The sequence below is a fragment of the Sylvia atricapilla genome, chromosome 1, assembly GCF_009819655.1.
Source record: "Sylvia atricapilla isolate bSylAtr1 chromosome 1, bSylAtr1.pri, whole genome shotgun sequence".
NCBI lineage: Eukaryota > Metazoa > Chordata > Aves > Passeriformes > Sylviidae > Sylvia > Sylvia atricapilla.
This window is the reverse complement of record NC_089140.1, coordinates 88,245,863-88,267,365: the sequence shown is the minus strand read 5'-3', so window position 1 is coordinate 88,267,365 and position 21,503 is coordinate 88,245,863. Positions and strand designations below refer to the sequence as shown.

At 39.7% G+C, this 21,503-nt stretch overlaps 1 protein-coding gene across 18 annotated transcripts in view; it reads right to left on the bottom strand.

Annotated features, from left to right (window-relative positions):
* Positions 1 to 21,503, bottom strand: part of LOC136366277 (poly(rC)-binding protein 3-like) — a 497,612-nt gene that overhangs the window by 65,641 nt on the left and 410,468 nt on the right. The window contains exon 1 of one of the 18 annotated variants that reach the window (XM_066327333.1): positions 21,208 to 21,232. The exons of the other annotated variants lie outside the window; for them this stretch is intronic. The gene's annotated coding sequence lies outside the window, so the exon portion shown is untranslated. Of the gene's footprint in view, positions 1 to 21,207; positions 21,233 to 21,503 lie in introns of those variants that run through there. 18 annotated transcript variants of the gene reach the window in all.

Here is a 21,503-nt window from a genome sequence, read left to right as displayed (position 1 = left end):
AGGTAGACATCAGACAATTGATCTTTGAGTTTAAAGCCCAAATAAATTATTTGACATCTGTGAATTTGCCAAGAGAGCTACCCATCTCTACGATCCAGAGGGATGCAAGGGAGAAAGGAGAGAAAGAGAGTGTGCACAGGGTGAGGTAGAATGGAGCTGCACCGTCCCAGAGGTGCGCTGGAAAGCAAAGAGATGCAGAGAGAAGAGAAGGAGAAAGGCAGGGAGAAAGAGGGAAATGAAGCTTCAGATAGCTGATACAGGGAAGAGTGTGAGAAAAACCAATGTGGAAGCAAGAACCACCTGGAAATATTAAAGGAGAAAGCCTGTTCTGCTACGTGAATTCTTGATTTTACAGTTGTTAAACCTGTTGGGATTAATTTAGCTGTCGGGAAAGAGGAAAGTGGCCAGAGCACCCAGCATGGTGTTCTCTGTGTTTGGGTGTCAAAACCTCTTGAACCTAATTATGATTCACCACCAATTGAAAAATGTAATTATGAAGAAAGCAAGGAAGAATCTACTGATAAAATTGAAACGAATAAATTCCAGCTGTTCCACTGGAACAAAAAAAAAAAAAAAAAGAAAAAAGAATGGGGAAATTAAATGACTGACATTCAGGAGAAGTCACTTCTAATTTACATGAGGATGGTTAAACTCCGTCATATAGCTTCCATGTATCTGTAGGTTTAGAAAAATATACCTTCTGTAAGGGAAACATGAGAACATCCAGTCTCACAGTAAACATGTCATTTTCATAATATATGGAAGTATCACGAAGGAGGAGTAGCTAGGCAGATATCAGGCCAAAGGGGCATGGGGGCAGAGACATGGGGGCATGAAAAAGAAGACTAAGACATCAGCACAGTAATGTGAAGATGAACAACGAGATTTTTCATGAGTTATGAAGAACTCAAAACTGGACAGCAACACACTGCTGTTATGAGGATATAGTTCAGAGTGTTACGTATTTAGCTAGAACCACAAAAACAAAAAACAAAAAACACCAGCGAATAAAAAAGAACGGAGAAGAACAGAGAAAACTGAAACACAGGAAATCATGAAAAGGCTGTTGCTAAGTCCTCTTGATCAGAAGACTCCAGGTGGAGGGAGATCTCACAGGAATTGGAACAAACATATTACCAGGGATCACAAAGAGAAGAAACAACCTGTGCTTTCAGCAGAGCAGAGTTTTTTGGAGGAAGACTTATGCTAGTTATGACATGATTTTAGTCTTTCATTTTAACTGGAGGGAATACAGGAAGGGATAAGGAATGTAAGAAAATTACCCCAGGACAAGAACTGATTACATAAGCAGTAGAGTCAACGTATTTGGCCATACAGTAAGGCTTAAAATTAGAAATAAGTGGTCTGCCACCAAAAGGTTCGTGCTATCAAACGAGGAGATGCCTGTGTTGCTTACAAGTTCTTTGGTAAGCTAGACAGCTATAATCTACAGTTTTTCACTTGAAAGTAACATCTCTGGCTGTCAAAGGACCAAACAGTGTAATTACCCAAAAAAAAACGACTGGCAAAAGTTACCCCCCTTCTGACCAAAAACCAACAACCACAACTCTAGGTGAAATCCAGAACAAAACCAGCTCAGCTACACTTGTATTAATTTGTTTCAAGGAACATTTCTTCAGAAATTATTAAAAGAGATAATGATCAGACAATATTTACAGTCTCAGCTGAAGCAAAAGAAGACACCTGGATATTTACAAAACTTACACTTCTTCAGTTTCTGTGTCAACTGAAGCATAAGGACATCCACTGTTACTAAAACATATTGTTGCGGTTACTAAAAGCAAAAGCTCAAAGGAAGCCCACAATAACATAACAGTAACAATAATGACAACTCTTCAAAGGACTCTCCCAATAATAACTATTTGCAAAAGGAGAAATCAGGCTTTGGAGCACTCCAGTTTTACACAGAAGCCTCACCAGGAGAACCTGATTAATGAACAATAGCTAAAGAAGCAGGTGCAGTGTCAACCTTTCTACTTTATCACTTCTATCTCCCAAATTACTAGAGAGGATTCTACACAAAGGAATAAGATTATACATTTTATTCACATCCTTATAATTTATATCCCCAAAAAAAGATTTAATGCTAATCTCTAACTCTCTCATGAAGAGAGCAAGATCTGCAGATCCTGGCTCCCTTAAATTGTTATATCATGACCCCTTTTAAGTAGAGGGATAGTTGGTGTGAATCCAAAAATCCAAAAATGAGAAAATTAATTCTCTGTGTTACCAGAACAAAGCCTGCATGTGTCAGCTGGCACAATGGGTTTTTGCTAAAAAGGTAAAAGAAGATAAGAGAACAGCTCAAGAATGAAATTTAAAGAAACATTAGAGAGAAGGATTCAGGAAGTTCATAAATCACATGCTCAAGGAAATATAAATAACAACTAATAAAAGTAAGCTGAATATGGGCCACTAAAAGAGCAGCAATTGAGTACACAGATATACAAAATACATGTTTGTGGGGTTTTTTTAAGTGATAAAATATTAGCTCAAAAGTCAAAGGGGATTAAAGAGCAACATATTATTTCACCAGCTGACAGCTACTAACAAAAGGCAGTAACACAGCTTAGCAAGCCCTGTGCTCCTTTTACTAATTATTGTAAAAATCTCTTTATCTGTCATATGCTAAGCTCTGTAGTTACTACAGATGGCTGGAAGTAGTAGCTTTGCCAAAGATGTGAAACTGATAAAGAAAGAACAGGATGAAAAAAATAACAGAACAACTTTTATAGGCAATTGCACGTATAAAAACTGGCAAGACTCCAGGAATGCTGCCTTTTGAATGTAATTTTATGAAGTATGTGAAGTGACACTCGTTTTCCCTTAATATGTTTAATGGTGTTTTGCCTGAAGAGGAACCTATCCTATCTACAGAAGAAGCTGCCTTGTGTTCTCCCTGCAGCAGCCTTTGTGCTCTCCCTAAAACAAGAAATGCCCTCACCCTGTAAAACTGACATCTCATTCGCTGAAGATCACTCAATGTCAAATAATCTTTGAAGAGAACAGCAAAAGATTAGAGACTTATTTTTTCTATTCTCAACTGATGAATGTTTAGCTACTGAACTTGATATATATGAGTCCTGCTCTTAAAATGGACCACTTTTCCTCATGCTAGTCAATAAGCATAAGCTTTAGACAATAGCACTGGTTGCTCCCTTTTTGATTTATTCAAGGAAGTAAACAGCAACTTATTTATTGACTCTTCTACTAATAACATTATTTTGTAAAGCCTTTTGAATAAACAATATGATGTTGTGAATTTACTACAGGAGGAAAAACCACAGAAGCACAATAAAGACTATTGTCTTGTTCACGAATTTTCTACTATCAACACTTAATGATGAATTATTTATTTAACATAAGTTAATGTCAAAATATTATTCTGTGTGTGAATAGACAGCTACACACTGCCAAAATATCCAAAGTTATCCTGTTCGAAAGCATCACATGCCAAACAGGTAATAAATGCTTATCAAATATCTGGAAATAAAGCATCAGGAAATCTAGAAAAGCTACATAAAAGTATTCAGCAAATGCCAAACAGATCTGGGATCTGACAGAAGTAAATAATTTCCAGGCTGTGAAAAACACAGTGATTCTTTTGCCAAAGGCACCTTCCATCTTTCTAGTTTTTTCCCCTTCTTTCTGCAATTATTCTGGAAAGAACTACCCTGGCAGAAATGCAGAGAGCATCTTTACAATTCCCCATGAACTACAAGACAAGTAATGGAGCGAGCATGCCAACACTTTGTAGAAGCCCAGTGGCCAACTAGCACTTCTGCATATGTGCAAAAGCCAGGCAGATAAAAGCTCTTGTAGATGGCAGCTGATGTGTTGGACTAATGCAACATAAATGCCTCCCCAAGAAAGTGGTGGCAGCCCACTATAAATTGCTCTGTACAAATATTCTCCAAGAGGATTCGAGGATAAGCAGGAGGACAGAGCAGAAGGTGCTTTCTTTCGTTTCCTAATGGCAGCAATGAAATGAACTGTAAGCTTTGTCACGAACCTGCCAGTTTGCAACATCAGGGAAGACAATTTATGCATATGGTAGACTGGGTTATTTACCAAAGACTCTAAAGCTCTAATCATAGCTTTAAGCATAAAATCAGCTTTAACTGCCACTTTATCCTGTGGCTCCAAACCCTCAAGTAAAGCACCACGTTTCTCAGACCTCTGGGATTTTTTATGTAGTTGTTTCAAACAGAAATTTTGCCTTACTTATGTCTGACTGTGAAACAGACACTCCAACTAGGAGTAATCATTCCTTATGGTGTGAGATAATAAATCTAATAAAGAAATGTACATATAAGTCACTGGGAAGGTGAGAAAAAATGGAACAGATTGCCATCACAAGCAGCTTAGTGGTCTGTCCAGCACAGAGATACTTACAAGAAGGGCCTACCATATAAGAAGAGATTTTTGATCCACACCTCTTCCTGGAAAAACCCCATGTCCTGATGACCCAAACATTGTGAATGTGTGGTATATTTGTTAAATAATCTCTGCTCCCTAAAGTGAAATGCATGACTTTGAAATTTCTTCAATAAATAATTTCATTCTGGAATAGTGTTTAAATTGTAAATTCACCTTAATATAATTTAAAACAAATAAAGCAACAGCTTTGCTTGTTGATTTAAACATAAATTTACTTGCAATAAGAGAGTCAACACTAAACATATATTCTTTTTCTCATTTTTTAAAATGTTCAGAGATGAGCAAATGAGCAGAGAAATTCTTCACACGGTCTATTTCCAATATATTTAAAGCAAGATTTACGTACATACATTGAAAAAAAAAAAAAGATACATTTCAACATGGTACACATATATGCGCAGAATATAGTTAAATGCTGAGAAGCAAGTAAGGCTTTTTTTTTTCATGACGGATGTGGACAAATTTTAAAATGTTATGCACCATGTTGCTGGGGTGTAAAAAGTAAATATTAAGAATAGAATGATTTTTTAAATGAGATTTTTATCTTCTGTAGAAACAGTCTCACAGACATAGAGATTTATAATTTTCTTTTCCAGTACATATAGGAGTACAGACAGCTTCTTATTGATCAAAGAGAAAAATTCCTCAAACCAGAAGAACAGTCAAGGTAATACAGAAGTTTCTTTAATAGGAAACATTAACCTATCAAGTATGTTCCCACTTGGCACAGAACAAACAGACACTTAAATATATTTGGGGTTTTATATTTCCATCGGTGTTGAAATGACACCTGTCCTAGGATATGCTTTTGTCCAAACTATTTGTAAATTAAATGTTTTCTAGACATATCTGGTTTGATAAACATGAGTCAGTTTTTTCACTCAAACCATAAATATGGTTGTTGGTCAATGAAATGAGGCTAATAATAATGATGATCCCTTTCACTTCATTAAACATAAAAATATTATATATTGATATAATTGAACCTCTGACACAAACAAGCAAAAATCTCACTTTTGTCGTCACCTTAATTATGTTATTTACAAGGCTGTGATTTGAAAACCCATCCAAGTTTCCCAGATGAACAAAATAAATATTTATTTAAAGCAAGGGAAATTCACAGAGCCCCTCAGAAAGGGAAGAGGATGAGCTCCAATCCCCCAGTTGCAAGGGGATGGGTACCAGCCTCCAGAGTGTGAGTCACAGGCTCCCTCCTGGGATGCCACACTTGTGCTTGCTTGAGGCAGAGATGGAATTGTCTCAGAAACCAGTCCAACAGCAGCATAGCTGGAACAGCTGCAAATATGGCTGAGTGCTGCAAAGACTTCCATCAGTCATGGGGATGAAAGGGGAAAACAAAAAGCAATGTTGCAATGTCCTGCCAGGGTGTTGGAATTGTTGCCTTCGAAAGCCACAACTTGAATGTTTAAGTCCTCGACCACTGATGGTTAATGAAAACATACAGCATTTTACAGATTTCACTGTGAAATGAATGATTATGGAGTAGGTAAGAAAATCCAGTAAGTTCCAGAACCTCATCTGAAAAGGATTTAACAAAGAACTCCACCCAATCAAAAAAACCAAAACTCAGCCCACAATAAATGACTCTTTTATGGGCAGTCAATACTCAGAGTAAAGAGCCAAACACATCCCAAGATTTAAGCCACTTAAATCAATATTTTTGTCACTGATTTAAACCAGGAGAATCTTTAAAACTCAAAAGTCAGTCTAATTAATGAAGTATTCAAAACCAAAGGAAAACATGGAATAGTTTTTCAGTGGCCTCAAAGTGCCAGTTGTAAAGTGAGCCACTATATCTCACTCTAGCACGGCATTTGGCTCTAGCCATCCATTTGTTACTTCTGTGGAACCTTTAGAAAGGAAAGGGCCTATTTTTGAATAAATGACTCATTTGTTTCACCAAGTTGCTCAGGTGAAACAGTGCTCCATGAATTTTCGTCTACCCTTCAGTCTCTTTCCATAAAAACACATGCATGCACATGTACCTGTATACATGTTCATGAATGTATACAAGCTTCCCAACACTTTCAACATTTTTAAGAGATAGAGGGATGTCAAAGTGTCAGGTTGACAGAAATTTCGTTGAGGCACAGACTAAGCAGGTGCAAGGTTCCACTGCAGGCCACTGGGAGCCTCTTCTCCCAGTGATACACTTTAGTGAGCAAAGTGGAAAAAGGGGACTATGAAAGTGAATTAATACAATCACTTAAAAAGCTCCCAGACTTAGAGAAATTCCCAACAAGATGTGCTTTGGCAGACACAGGATACACATCCCCTTTTTCCTTTTTCCCATAGTTGCTCCAGTAGTTTTGTGGCTCATACACAATCCTGCTACTTTAACAGATTTTCATGGACATAACCAGACATGGTGCTCTATGTTATTTATGCAAACAAGACAGGAGACCTTTGCTAATATAAATGATTTGATGATGCCCTTACCTTCCCACCTTTGGCTTGAGACCACAAAGTGACCCATTAGTGCATTCAAAAGAAAAAAAGTAAAGAGCAAGAGAAGGTAATTGCTGACTTATTGCAGAAACACCAGAGATATACTGTGGCTGTACACCCAGGAAAGGGTTACTCCTACAGAAATAAATAAATAACCCCCTCTAAAATAAAAACAAAACAAAACAAATTACTAAAGTTTGGTAGTGTCTATATCAATACGTAGAAGATGGTATTAGTGTCACATTAATGACTGTCACTTGGACAGACTGCAGACACTAAAAAGAGAAGAGCTCAAACAGGAGCAGAAAGATAATAACCCAGAAAGTGACACAGTGGAAAAAAAAGTGACATTAAGTCTATAATACAAGCAATACATTTACAATACAAATATACTTGAGAAAGCCAGTTCTTTAAAATGAATCACATCTGGAAGGCCCTGATGATACAAAAGGCCTGGGGATGACCCAGACTACAAATTAAAGGTTTAAAACCTGTACTTTGAAGCGGGGGAATAGGAAGCAACTATGTTCTCACAAGCAATTCCTATTTTATATATGCACCTGGACAATCCATAACCATAGCAACACAAAACACCCCAATCCAATCCAACCCCCCAAATGATCAGAAACAAACAAAAAAAAAGAAAATGGAAAAAGGAAAAAGAGTTCATTGAGAGGAGAACAGAAAAAAACCTACCTACTAAAACTGACAGGAAGATGCAAGTGTATCATGGCCACTGTCCACTTTAATGTAAAGGAAACAGAGGTGAGTGAACTCATGAGATCTTATGAATCTCCAGTCTCCAAGACTTTGTACATTTTCTGTCTCTTTTTCATTTATACTAGAGCACTGGAATTATTTTTACTGAAGTTGGGGAGGGCAGGGATATTTTAGATTTTTTTTTACCACTATTTAGTCAATAAGTTGACTTGGTAAGAGGAAAAGGAGGTCATATAGTATTCAAAGAGATACAATACTTGTTTTCTTTTTTTCCCCTCCAGTGCTCTGTATTGAAATCTGAAAAGCCCGTTTCAGATTCTGCACGTTGCTATTGCACACGTATTAATAGGACACACTGGCCTTTGATACAATTCTCTTCAGGGAACAAAAGCTTCCTTTGGCACAGCTACAGCCACTGCTTGTTGTAGGTTACACATGTCTTTCCAGTCAAGCATGATTAATAACTGTTAAAAAAAATGCTCATGACCCATGGCAAGTATTCTTTCAACTATAATACCAGCATTATGGGCTCTGAATCTCAGTAATTTTAAAATGTGCTTCTACAATGGAACTATAATTTAATTACTTTTTCTGCAGCCTGTTCCATTTTGTTTCATCACTTTGATTGCACCATGCACTTGGCAGCTTATGGAAGACTGCATCTGCCTCCAGGATTATTTCACTGGGCTCTTTCGACATCTGTTTCTGAAAATGACTTTATTTGCAGTGGCATAAAGAATAATCAGAGACTTGTTTAATCCAGATAAATTGGAAAAGAGAGAGACACAGAAACAGAGCTGGAGACAGGGAAGAGACCAGGGAAAAAGAGAAAGCAGATCTATGCTTCTCCATGCTGCAGAAGACATCAAAATAATCTCTCCTCTTCCTGTGCCTTCTGCAAATGTTGTTACCTGATGGATGATATGATACATGAAAAGATGAGTCACAATGTCAGCTCCTTTTAATGTTTAGGGGGAGCTCATAGATGCAATACATTCTAGCTAAAGCTTCATGCTGTGCTTGATCAGTTTAATAAAATTTTCATGAATTACATTTGTAACCTCATCCACAAAGAATCACAATGCAGTCTGAAATGATCCGTAGCAGTTGACAGAAGTCCTTATAATAAATGAGCTAAATCCAGGCTCCAGCCTGACCTGACATCTTTCCAAAGGCAGCTACAGCCAGCACCTGTTGCCGAGTGCCACTGCCCAGCTATGGACAGAGCACACAGCTCACATAATGTCCCACATATTGGCCCTCATGAACTGGGTCACCTAGGTATCAGATGACCAAGTGCAAGGCATCTCTAACATGCCCATGCCTGCCTGAGCTTTCATTCAACACAATGGAAACCACCATTGTTGACTCCTGTTTACTTTTGTGTTATAGATGGATTTGTTAACCCTCAAACCATTATAAGCATTTAAAGACATGCCTCTGAAAGATCACAGGTGTTGGCCAGGTTTTATTTCGTTCTTTAGTTCTCTTTGCCTGTCTTTTTGTAGAGGGTGAACATATGTTTGTCAAGACATCCACTGCCTCCATAAGGAAGTGCTGCAGGAAGGCAGCTCTGGCAATAGAAGCTGATAGCAAGGCTTTAGCGACAAAGGCAACTAAAATTCAAAGTGCTAGAGTGAGCTGACCATAAGGATAACAAGCAGAACAATTCCTAATATTGTCTTACTTTTGCGAGTTTCAAATCTTGCCCATCTTGTGCTCCTTTCCTTTTGGAGATTTTTTCTGTTATTTGCTGGTTCTTCTGCATGATATTGCTATAGCAAGCACATCAGAAACTAACTGTTTTGGACACATGTATTTTGCTAGGAATTACTTAAAGACAATTCCAAAGGAGGTTCCTACTGTTCTCAGAAAAATAATGAAGGAAAGTCATCATCCCCAGAAGTAACAGGTATCATGCAAACGCACAATAACTGGACCCAAACAATTCTGTATTAGCCTGATTCCTATGGTCGTGTGGCCTGAACTGTCACAAACATTTGGGCTTTCCTTTCCCATACGATCAGAATGACTCTTGGCCCAGTCAAGATCCCCAGTTTCCTTCTGGGATTTCATCCATCTAGGGCATGTAATTACCTGTACCCACCAAACACATGCTCTTATGTGGTGCCCATGCACTTTGCTGTCATCTCCATGAAAAGGTCACAAAAGCGAAAGACAAAAAATTCCTCCTTCCTGTACTTCACTGCCTCACATTTCCTCAGCAAAATACAGCAGGTGAGCTGAGGACATGAAAAAAAATCAAAGCTTCTACATTGTTGATCTTACAGGCAATACAGGAAGCAAAACTCCTCTGGCAACCTGTGTGCTAGTAACTTGGCAACCTTGACAGTCTGCATTTGGAAGCCTGGTTATTTTCATAAAGACATAATCCCCAAAGTAAACAACTCAAACTTCTGGAAGGAAACAGACCAAAACAAAAACTTGCAGTTAGCAAAAAGGAAAAGAATCCTAAGTGTATTTTGCTGATGAATTACTTGAAACCCGGTAGACAAGATTTTCTCCCCTCCTTCCTAACCAAGGTCTCCAATACATCTCTGATGTCTGCAGATGAGGTGAAGATTTGACAGAGGATATCAGCTGGTCACAGAAGGTTTATAGTTGGCTAATCAGGTAGGGAAGCTGCCCTGAAGAGAGATACGTTCCAGTGACAGAGCATGCTATGAAAATCCTATTAAGACAATATTAATAAATATTTTGTTTCTTATTTTTTCCTTTTAATTTAGACAAATTTACTTCCTCTCCACATTTGCCATCTCACAACCTTTGGCTGTAACACAGCAGTTGTGCAGGGTCAGTGGCCATGCAAAGAAATTACTTATTGCTTTTCTAGAGCTTCAGTGTAAAATGTATACAGCATAAGATGCAGAGAGTCTGACAAGGCCTTGTCATCTTGCCAGTATTACCAAAAACAAAAGCCATCACGCTTAATTAGCAATTCCCCCTGAAGAATTTGTAAGGATGTACTGTTTAACAGCCAAGATGAATATTTCTTTTCCTGTGAAGCACCAGCTAGTGACCACTGTTGGACAATGAGTAGATGCCTGTGCTGTGCTGCTGGTCAGATGTGGTTTGGTAGCAACTCTTCCCTAAAAAGTGCTCTTAAGGACAAGGTAAGTGTTTGAACACACACGTTTACCTTAGCTTAGCCACACGAACTTGGAATGAAGCTTTCAAACCATTGGTAGCAACTGAAGAGAGAGAAGCCAATGCACTCCCTTACGCACTGATAATAAAAGCAGTTCATAAGGTCAGGGTCACGTCAGGATAGGGCAGCACAGGGGCAAGTGGCTCTTTACTCAGGTTACTTAAGTAACTCAGGTTACTTAAGAGAACAACAGAGGTGTCAGCTTGTTGCCTGTGGTGATGCCAGTTTACCCTCTTAAAAACCAATTTTTTTAAGAGGCAAAACTTTAGTTTTGAGCAAATTTGAATAACCAGCTAGGAAAGAGTGGAAATTCAGTGGAAATTGGTTTGGGTCTTGTCACATAAATCAGTAGTCCTCAGGAGGGAAAAGTTATCCTCTTCCTGTAACCACAGGTTCCTATCCAGAATACTTGAGACCCATCTCAGGGAGTGGAAGAACAACTCATGCTCTGTCCAAGACATTTCCACTGAACTCCAGCAACAAGAGAAATACAGTTTATGCAAAAGCATAGCCTGCCTTTTACCCACCAACCCTGTCTTAGGCAGGGCACAGAAGCAATTTTTTGAAGACATTATAAAGGCTACACTGTGACATGGAATAGCCTCTCCAAAACTGAAATCTTTGTGCATCATCAGAAACAGCAGAGATGCCTCCTGAGTGTCTTGATACTGGGAGGTCTTTAGCTACTTAGCTGACCATAAAATCGAGTGATTTAGGCTCCTAATTTCAAGCACATAAAGGATCCTAGAGCCTGCCCAGTGTGAGCACGGACACCAAATCTTGCTATCATGAAACAAACTGTCGTCTGCAGTCATTCTGTCTTAAAGATCTTATGTATAGGACAGTTATCTCCCAGTAACTGCCCACACACACTGTCCAAGACTTTCTGGAATCAACTAGGGACACCCAACAACTCATCAAAAGAGATGACCTGCTCCATATTACTGCTCTTAGGTCAGCACCAAAGGAGGGCTTCACCATAGCATACTAACTATTCCTCATTCCTTTCCCCTTGACATGTTCTATCAAAATTTACCATTTTTCCTGCAGCATTGTTTTCTGATGCAATTGATTTTCATCTACAAGGATGTATCTTGAAGCGAAATCAACTAAAAGTGGCTGAAATGAAAACGGACCCTGTTTGTCATGGGCAGATCTAGTTTCTGTCTGTGGCTATCCTTCAGCTCAGTAGAAGTTAGATACAAAAGCACAATGATCTGTGTGGGAGGCTTCACTGTGCTCTGCTTAATTAGCTGCTGTTCAATATGTGAAACACAGCAGTGTGCACCTTCATGTCCACACACGTGCTTGTAGAACCAATGTGCACTGGTGACAGGGTTGATGTATCTTTCATAAATTGGAATATGACACCGAAACATTGCCAAGAGGAACTAGTCTGCATTACTTTTTAAAACAAATCACGATTTTCACAGACTGCAACAGCCCCAAGCAGATAATCAAAGTTTTCAATTGCTTCCATAAAGTGGAAGCTCTGTCTTTGCAACAGCATTCAGTCACGCTATCTAGAGTCTTCCCAGACTGTACTGTGATGGAAAATCAAGATAATTGAGAGACCAGCCATGCAATACACATATACATATATATCTATTCATTCTGACAGAGCCCTACATGCATAAAACTGCTTGTATCAGCCCCAACACTCTTCCAGTGCTCAGAGATACTATTCTGATCACATAAAATGCACCACTATTTTCTCACACAGTCATTCTATACACAAATGTCAGATTATGTATTGTTCTTGCCAATGCATACGTCAGTTTGGATTGGCCATAGGCTACAGACGTGCCCCAGATTATTCTGGGACCCCTATGGAGCTGAGGCACAAATTCTCAGCACCTCGCAGGATGAAAAGCCTTTGCCACAGTGACAGGCAAGGGTACACTTGTCTTGCCTTTCTGGCATGGAAGAGGCACAAATAAAATATTAAGTCCATGCACTTCTGACCCGTAAACTGCAGCACCAAACAAAAGCAGGGCAGCACTGCTGCACAAACACAGTTTCTGTGGATATATAAAATTAATGATCCGGCTTCCCTGATCTGTAAGCACAAGTGACTGAAGATGAGAGGTCACAGGGTGAGCTTTTCTGGGCACAAACTGGACTTTTAAGGAGGATATCAGGCATCTAAAAACCATGTAAAGGAAAGAAGCAAAACACTTGGTGGGTGACTTCTACAGAAAAAGACTCCTTTACAGTTTCTACAGCGAGCTGTTGATTATGACAGGTAGATGTCTGTGAAATAAGAGGGTGAAAACCAAGGTAATATAGGAAAAGGATGTATCAGACATACATGACATGTTAATTGTTTCCTTCTCTTTCCCTTGACTTCCCTGTGTTCTAAATAGGAAAGGTGGTGAACCAGTCTGAAGGATTTACTGGGCTTTACTGATAGCCTCCAGAAGGCTCTACTTCACATTTTCTCATTGTGACAGATTTGGTTAATGGCAAAATTGAAGAAAAAAGATGTAGACAGTCTGGAAATGTTGAACCTAATAATTTTAATAATTCTGTGCATTTCTTGGGTTTGGTGGGTTTTTTTTGTTTTTTTAAGTCTGAGAGGCATAAATTCTGTTGAAACATTAGGACCCTGGAAAAGAATTACACAGGTAGCTTGTTATTATGGCTAGCTAAACAAAAAGCCCCAAACCCTCCAAAATCACATCACTGCCTCCCAGAGTATTTCTTCAAAGATGTAGTTTTAGAGCCTAAGGCACCATGTTTTATACGAGGTGTGTATGTGTTAATAGAAGGATATCTGTGATGACATCCCCAAGCCCTAGGCAAACTCTCCTCACTCTGAGCCATGCTGCCTGCCTTCTTCCCTGCTATAGGTCTCTGCCAGATAGTTCAAGAGACTCAAAGCCAAATATTCTGAATTTATGCAAGGTGCTTTGTTAAGAATTCCTAAAGGAAAAACTAGTCAAAAAGTCCTATTTCTGTTACCTAAAAATGTGTAAAATACCAGTTGCAGCTAAAAAACAGGTGGAAGCCCATTCTCCAAGGAGTACAGACAATCAAGATAACAGCAATACTGAAATGTTACTGTACTCTTAATAGCAAAAATAATAGCAAAACAACAGAGAAATGCAAAGCTGACTAAATACTTCAGAAGCAGTACTTTTCAGGTCATATAAATACATAATCCATGTCTTTTTATTACCTGAATCACAGAAGCTGATGTAGAGGTACAGTTACAGCTTCCATGCTCTCTTCCTTCTCCCACACACCCCCTAACAGTATTCCTCTGTTGCTGACATCCTGGCACTTCTGAAAATTACTGTTCTGCCATCCAGCTTTCGGAAGTAAAGGCAAAACTCAACGGATCTTACCTCCTCCTTACCAATGGACTGTTAACACAACCTAGCTAGCTTGACTTTAAATGCAGACTGAAAATACTAACAGCTGCATTCTTTCAGAAAATGAGATACGTGGTTATTAATTTTGTCACCAGAGTCATCAGACCAGTTTCTTACTTGTGGCTATGCAATTCCTTTCAGATGACACAACCTCCAAAAAAATTAAGAATCCATGTAGTGGAGGATAAAATGACTCACATTTCCTAGGAAAATACAGGCTTGTAACTGAGACATGTAGGTTTGGCTGGAAGCAAATCTGTGCACAGTCTATTACAAAAGGCTTCTTGTTGGTCTCTCCCTTAAATGCATAAGTAACTGAGACAGGCTGCTTGCAAGATTTTCATGGAAACAGCTCTTTCATGGAAAACTGAATTATTCTATTGCTGTTTCCTTTATAGTTTTAAACAAAGAGTCTTAAATTCTTGCATGAAGGACATTCCAAATCCCACTTTCCAATTTTAATCACAAAACAGTTTTGCAGCATGTATTAGAATAACAACAGCTCTTCCCAGGGAGAGGTCTTTGCTGGATGAAGTGGCAGCTAGCAAATATCATGTAGCTGGTGGAATACCAAAGCAGGAACCCATGGCCATGCTCTCTCCCTTTCCCTTTTTTCAGATCTTGCCCAGAGCAGTTTCAATCTGTGCTTTGAGGGAAAAGTTCTTCTTCTTGGCCTGTTTCTCCTTGCTTTAACATAAATGCATTTCTCTGGACTGTGAGAGGAAGGAGTTGTGTCTCCATGTGGAAGAGGGACACTGTGCCCTGTCTCTTCACCCCACAGCTAGCAATGACTAAAGACAGGCACAAAGCCCTGCACTGACAGCACACACCCCACAGAAAATGGCAGAGTTACCCTGAAGCCCAGGTTCAGATGGGCAAAAGCCCATGTCCAGGGTTCCCTCTGCTGGGTGTGGCCAGAATATACAAAACACAGTCCAAGTCTCAGGTGCAGCTGAAGTCATCAACCAGCTACGCCATTTCCTACACTGTGGCTGTCCCCAAGATCTTGCAGGAATTCTCCCCAATCCCAGGCCTGCTATTTTTAGACCTATGCATCCTATCATTGCCACCTCAAGACTCACAAATGTACAGCCCTGTGCTGCATATTCTGCAGCCAGTGAGAACAGTAACATCCCACGGACTATCTAGGGACTTAGCGAGCTCAGGGCAAGGGCACCAAGGCCTCCACAGCTACACAGGACCAAAACAATTGGAAACTACATCAAGTTCTATATGTAGGCTTAGCTGTGACAGCATTAGTCTGCTCTCTAGTAAGGGTTAGCTAGATCAATACAGCACGTTTCTGCCAGCATGGGCTATCAAGGGACAGGAACATGCAACTCTTGGGACAGAAATATGCAGCTCTGCCAATGCAACCTTCCAGGCCAATACATGGCCAGAACCACATATCAAACAGAAGCAGTTTACTGTGTACAAGCTATAATGTGTTCACTTGATATTCAAAGCTGTGAACACAGGAGGTGCCCTTAATTTCACTGTGACTGAAAGTATACAGAACTGGGTCTTATCCTTCTAATATTACCTTGAACTCTGCAAGGTGAGCAGCCATTTACATCTTTAGTAGATTAAAAGTGCTGGCTTCATTTGAGTTGTCTTTTCAAATAAATTTAATTTTGAGGATTCCATGTCCTTTTTGTTCCTGGTATATAAAAAGCTAATCCACTTATTTGCGTACACATCCCCGCTTTAAGGTGCTTTATGACCACACACATTTTGTGACTGAGTTACAATTTATCATATACTGGCACTGAAGAAGATTAAATCCAAAATCTTGCAATTGTGGAGAAGTGATGACTGTAAACAATAGATCCAGATCAACCACTGCTTGTCAGCAGTTCAAGAAATACCATGTTTCTATACTGTTGGTAAATTGTCTGTAAAGAAAAGAAAAGTTTTTCTAAGTGTGTTTGCCATTCTCTGACGTACTGGGTTTGTTTATCTAGCACCAGGTTTATCCTGACCTGTACTCAGTGAAAAACAAACCGACTGGACAACATACAGCATCTGTCATTCAAAGATGGCAGTGTGTGCACCCAACTTGGTTTATCCCATTATAGGGCAATCTGGCTTGAATTAACATTACAAAATAGTATTAATCAATTTAATACAACCTGGTTTATAAGTACTTGAGGCCTTGAGAGATCCAAATAGAAAGTTTCTAATTTAACAGTTTGTTTAGAAGTTGCTGGTTTCAAACTATGGTTTCATGCATAATGTAACTACCCCTTCTAAACACTAGTAAGTCTTTAAATGCAGCCATGAAGCTGAATTAAAATTTCCATGGCCACAGAATAAAAAAAAATTTTAAATTAACCAAACATTCCCTCTTGCTCTGCCTCTCCAGATATATATATTCTATGTATATATATTTTAAAACTGTAAGTGACCCTGAGTCACATACAGATCAGACTCCCAATCTCTTGGTGCTAGAGCAGGCAAGCCCACATGCACGCTGCACATCCTTATCTCCCATACACATGGTATTACTTTCACATCCTCAGCAGCCCCTTTCCATAACCTGACAGACAATGAGGAATATTTCATTAGAAGATGCTGAAATTGCTTTGTTTCCATAAACTATTTGGGAAGTGGCAGATAATGGTTTTTTTCCTGACAATTCTCTTTTCTTTTTCATTAGAAAACTCCTAAGAAGGTGCTGTCACATCAGAACAGCAGCACTGCACACCTTCACCCTGCAAAAATGAAAGCAGAGATACAGAAACATGTCATGTGATGAAAAATGCAATTTTAAGAAGTCTTCACACTTTTTTCTTTATATTTTCTTCTTTCGTGCAGTCATCCATCCCCTCAGTCATGCTGATGCAACCATACACTGAAAAAAACTGTACTGAAGTGATTCAATTTGAAAACCAAATCAAACCAAACCAAATAAATAAACCAAACCAAACCCAAAATCTGGGTCTGGTTTGTAGCACAGCCCTACAAATAATCATCTGGCACAACACAGAAGTCAGTGAACAACAGTGCAGGAATGGTGCCTTATTAAAATTTGCTTTTCTGGCTGAGAAAACACTTGTGTAACTGCACTTGTCTATGCAGAATGGACAGTACTGAAGAATCAGATGCTACAACTTTTCCCCAGTCATTTTGCCCATTTCTAGTTGGCCAGGGTTAAAATATTCTGCTGTTTTCATGTGACCACAAATCAGCTTGCTATCTGTGATTCCTTGCTGTTTCTCAGCCATGCTGACCCCCTCCATGAATGGAGGAGGACATTCACGGAGCTGAATGTCTCAGCAGTGTGCCATGAACTGCCTTTCTGCTGGCAAAACAAGAGGAGTGGTCATTTCTTACTAGTGCCGCCTCCATCAGTCTTAAGAGCTTCAGTGTTCACGGTTAACCAAATCGGAAAAATCTGTCAAATCACGAGGCTAAATTAAGCTGCAAATTTTCTTCAGCAATTCACACATCAAAACATAGGTGTGATCTCTTTTCTTTTGAAAAGAGCAGCATACATTGTTTTCCAGTAAGCTGTGACAGATAAATACAGACTAAATAGTCAAGAAAAGAAAATACAGACTAAAAAGTCAAGAAAAGAAAAACATATTTACTGTGCCTTCTTATATATTAATTATAACTTTCTAAGAAAATGAAAGGTTTATTGCAGACACATTTTGATTACTGAATGAAAATGTTCTTTCACATTTCAAAAATATTTCAAGATCCCCAGTAAGAAGACAAAGTGTAAGCCTTACTGTTAAAATTACCACCTGCTCATCCTTGGAGAAAGGGTACACAAAATGCAGATAGTGAATTTCAATGCAGTAGAAATGCCAACGCTGTTTCTCCAAGACAACTTTTTTTCCCCTTTTTTAGAAAAGCACTTCGGCCCAGATGTTACCAGGTGAAATTCAGCAGCAGATGTCCTGTCGAAGTCATGCCAAGCAACTTGAATTTATTTTAGTGATCTGCTGGCACTCTAGTGTAAATGGCTCAGCGTTATTAACTGAATTCTCCTGGCTCACCTGGAATGGCTTTAAACCCATTTTTGTCTTGCAGGAAAAACCACACAAGGGTAATCTGATTAGTTTAGAAGCTCCTGGAATGAATAAAGATGTTGCTTATATTGAAGTGTGTGGCAAGGAACAACAATTACCAGCAGCAGGTTTCCTGCTTTTCCCAAAGACCCAAAAGCCACCTTTACCATCCTGTTCCTATGCCAGTATCCCAGCATGTCTCTGCACAACCATCTTATTCTGACAATTTTGTTAATGTGATTTTTGGAGATGTGTTGAAATCAAGACCTGACCTGGGAATGCCAAACTCTGAAGTGTAGCTTCTTCCTAACTCTGCTGACAATTAGAACTATTTCCACAAAAGCCCAACAGAATGATTTAAGCTTCAAAACAGGGCCTTAACTTTATTTCTATTTTTAGTCTCCACCAAACAATATAATACTTGTTTATAATTTTACTATATTATATTTTAATAATTTGCAGTGACTTTCCCAATGCAAATAAAGCTCTGCAAAGTATCTGCAGTTCCTCACTAAGCATCTCTAGATCAGGAAAGGACTGTTGCTCTGGCCAGTTGGAGAGCATACACCAGTGACAACAAAACTACAAAGATCTGAGCAGCTAAGGATTGCATGCTCCTAACATCTCTCAGTGGTCCTGCTGTCCTAGGCAGCCCTCTGATCTAACCTCATGACCCACATCCTGCCCACTCAAACAAAACCTGCATTGACACTTGCTCTTGGCTCTTGGTTCCAAACTTTCCCGTGTTGCCTTCTGCAGGCATGGCAGCCTGGTGGCCTCCTGCCAACACTACCTTTGGAACAACATGAATTTTTTCACACCTTCAAACCTGGTCAGACATCACCTTTCTCTGCCTAACAAATCAGAGAATGATCATTATCCACACCACTGGCTTGCACTCTCCAGACTTGGGACAACAAAACATCCAAAGCTCAGCCTGTCCCACAGCTGCCCTGTTGGAAAGGTGGGACAGGAAGGGCTTATGGATATGATTGTCTGGTAAGAAATACTGGAGATATAAAATCTGTGAGCGAAACAGAAATGAAGGCCAGCTTTGAGATCTAGGCATGGCAGGCAGGAAGACAGTGATTAACTGGAGATAGGTTGAAGGACAGAAAACAAAAGGACCCAAGAATGCAATCTGTCTCCACCCTGCCAAGGCATCAAGGAAGAAGCAGATAAGAAGAGTAGCCTTTAGAGTTTAGAATATAGGATGAAATGTAATTTAGTAGTTCTCATAGGTTGCATGCAAAGTTTGTAGGTTTTGTATCTTGCGGAGGTTGGTCACTGTAAATTAGAATGTTCAACACAAAAGGAGATATAATGTGTTGGAACAAGGTTCTCACTCTTTTACCTCCTAACTGTTCGTCTCTTTTTTTCTCTTCTCCCTGCGCTCTTGCCTCTTCGCCCCTTCTCTTGCCCGCTCTCTCCCTCTGCTTCTCCTACCTCCCTCTCTCCTACCACCCTGACCCCGGCACTGTTCTTACCTCCCTTCCCTCATACCCCCTCTCTCTCTCCCTCCCTCTTTGAGGCTTCCCTTCAGCCCAGGCTGGTGGCTGAAAGCAGGCCCTCTTTACCCATGACCCTCGCAATAAAATCACGTGTTTCTAGAAGATCTCAGGTTTGCAGACTACCTTGTCCCTGTCACCCAGGGATGTCCCGACAGTGCCCCCTCTCCCTGCCTGCTGCCATCACAGCTGTGCACATGGGGCTGGGAACCTTGGAGATCAGAGCAGCCTGGCTTGCCCATGGCCAGCAGCCAAGAGGGACAAATAAAGCTGGCTGCACTTCTCCCTTCCCACACTGCTCAGTCGGTTCCCAATCCCAATGCTATCCTTCCTCCTGCCACCCTGGGGCAGCGCCAGCAGCAAAGTCTCCTGTCTCCAGTTCATATGATTTACACACAAGACTCTCATTTCCTTTCCTGAAGCCACCCCTGGTCTTCACCACACCATTTTCAATTCCTAGATTAGCTTCTTTGACAACATCCTCATTCATTACACCTAAACAATTCATACCCTGAATGCTGCTTATCTCATGCTCAAAGGGAATGCTGGCCCTCTGGAAAAACTACTCTAATGATGTAATTTGGGACCATAACACAGTATGTATGAATAATAAGGCCAAATCAGAAGCACAGAAGAAACCACAGATCTCACTTTTCCTAACTTCTAAGAGCTTGTTTCTGCCACTTAAAAGTTCTTTTCATGTTGGTTTTCAGTGCAATGCTATGTACTTGTTAAGCACTGATACTGGGGCTAGTGCCACAGTGGAAACAGATATAAAGAGAGCCTCTGTCTTGAGAAATATCCTTTCAAGTAAAAAAAGATGTATAAAGAAAAGAGACTAAACCCCTGTGGCCTCACAGAACTTCACGATCACCTCTCACCACTAGCCAAGTAAAATCTACAGGCATCACAACCCTGAACAACTACTAGGGGATACACACGACTTCCTTCATCTGGAAATGAAGCTAAACACAACTCAAGTCTATATTGTTACCAATCAAGTGTGGCAGCTCTTATAACACGCATATTAAATCCTCAGTGTTCAACCAACCAGCCTTCATTCATAAACAGTCTGGACTGGTTTGGTTTTCTTTCTGAGCAAAAACTTGCACTGTAAGCCTCTTCAGTATGGAGGCTATGCCCCAGCATTTACTTCATTAAGCTTCATTGTTCTAATCAATAGCACATCCATTTTTGTTCTGCTTTACAATTAACATCACGTAACATCACACACCCAGACTTTTTAAAATGAGAGTCAGAGCTGCATGCAAAAGACCAACACAAAAAAACCCCAGTACCTTTGGCTCTGCCCTCTTCTTTCTTGCAAGCCTTGCAACTGCTATGCTCACTGTTTCCATTTCTAATAAATCCAATTTTAATATGCTGAGAATTTTAGGCACTCAAAAAATTCGCAGACATGTTTGAGCCTCTCAATATAAAGAGTCACTCTATGCTAAATTAAAAAGGACTGAATAATCACTTACTTTGAACAAAGACTCTTTTTGTTTTCTGAAGTTGTTGCTATGCACATTCATGTGAGAATATAACTTGATCACAGGAAACAAGAAAGCTTTGTAGTTTGCACTTTTTGGGCTTACAACCGCAGTCCTGTTCAGAGTGGTCACAAAGACATCGCTTGATTTTCCATCAGTATTAGTAATGAAACTATCTTTTTTGCTAATGTTTAGTGCTGCACAATTAGTACACAGCTGCAATGCAAGTGACATGTCTTTATGGGTGTGGAAGCCTGTTTTTTGTGTAGTGTTTCTTGGTGTTTGAG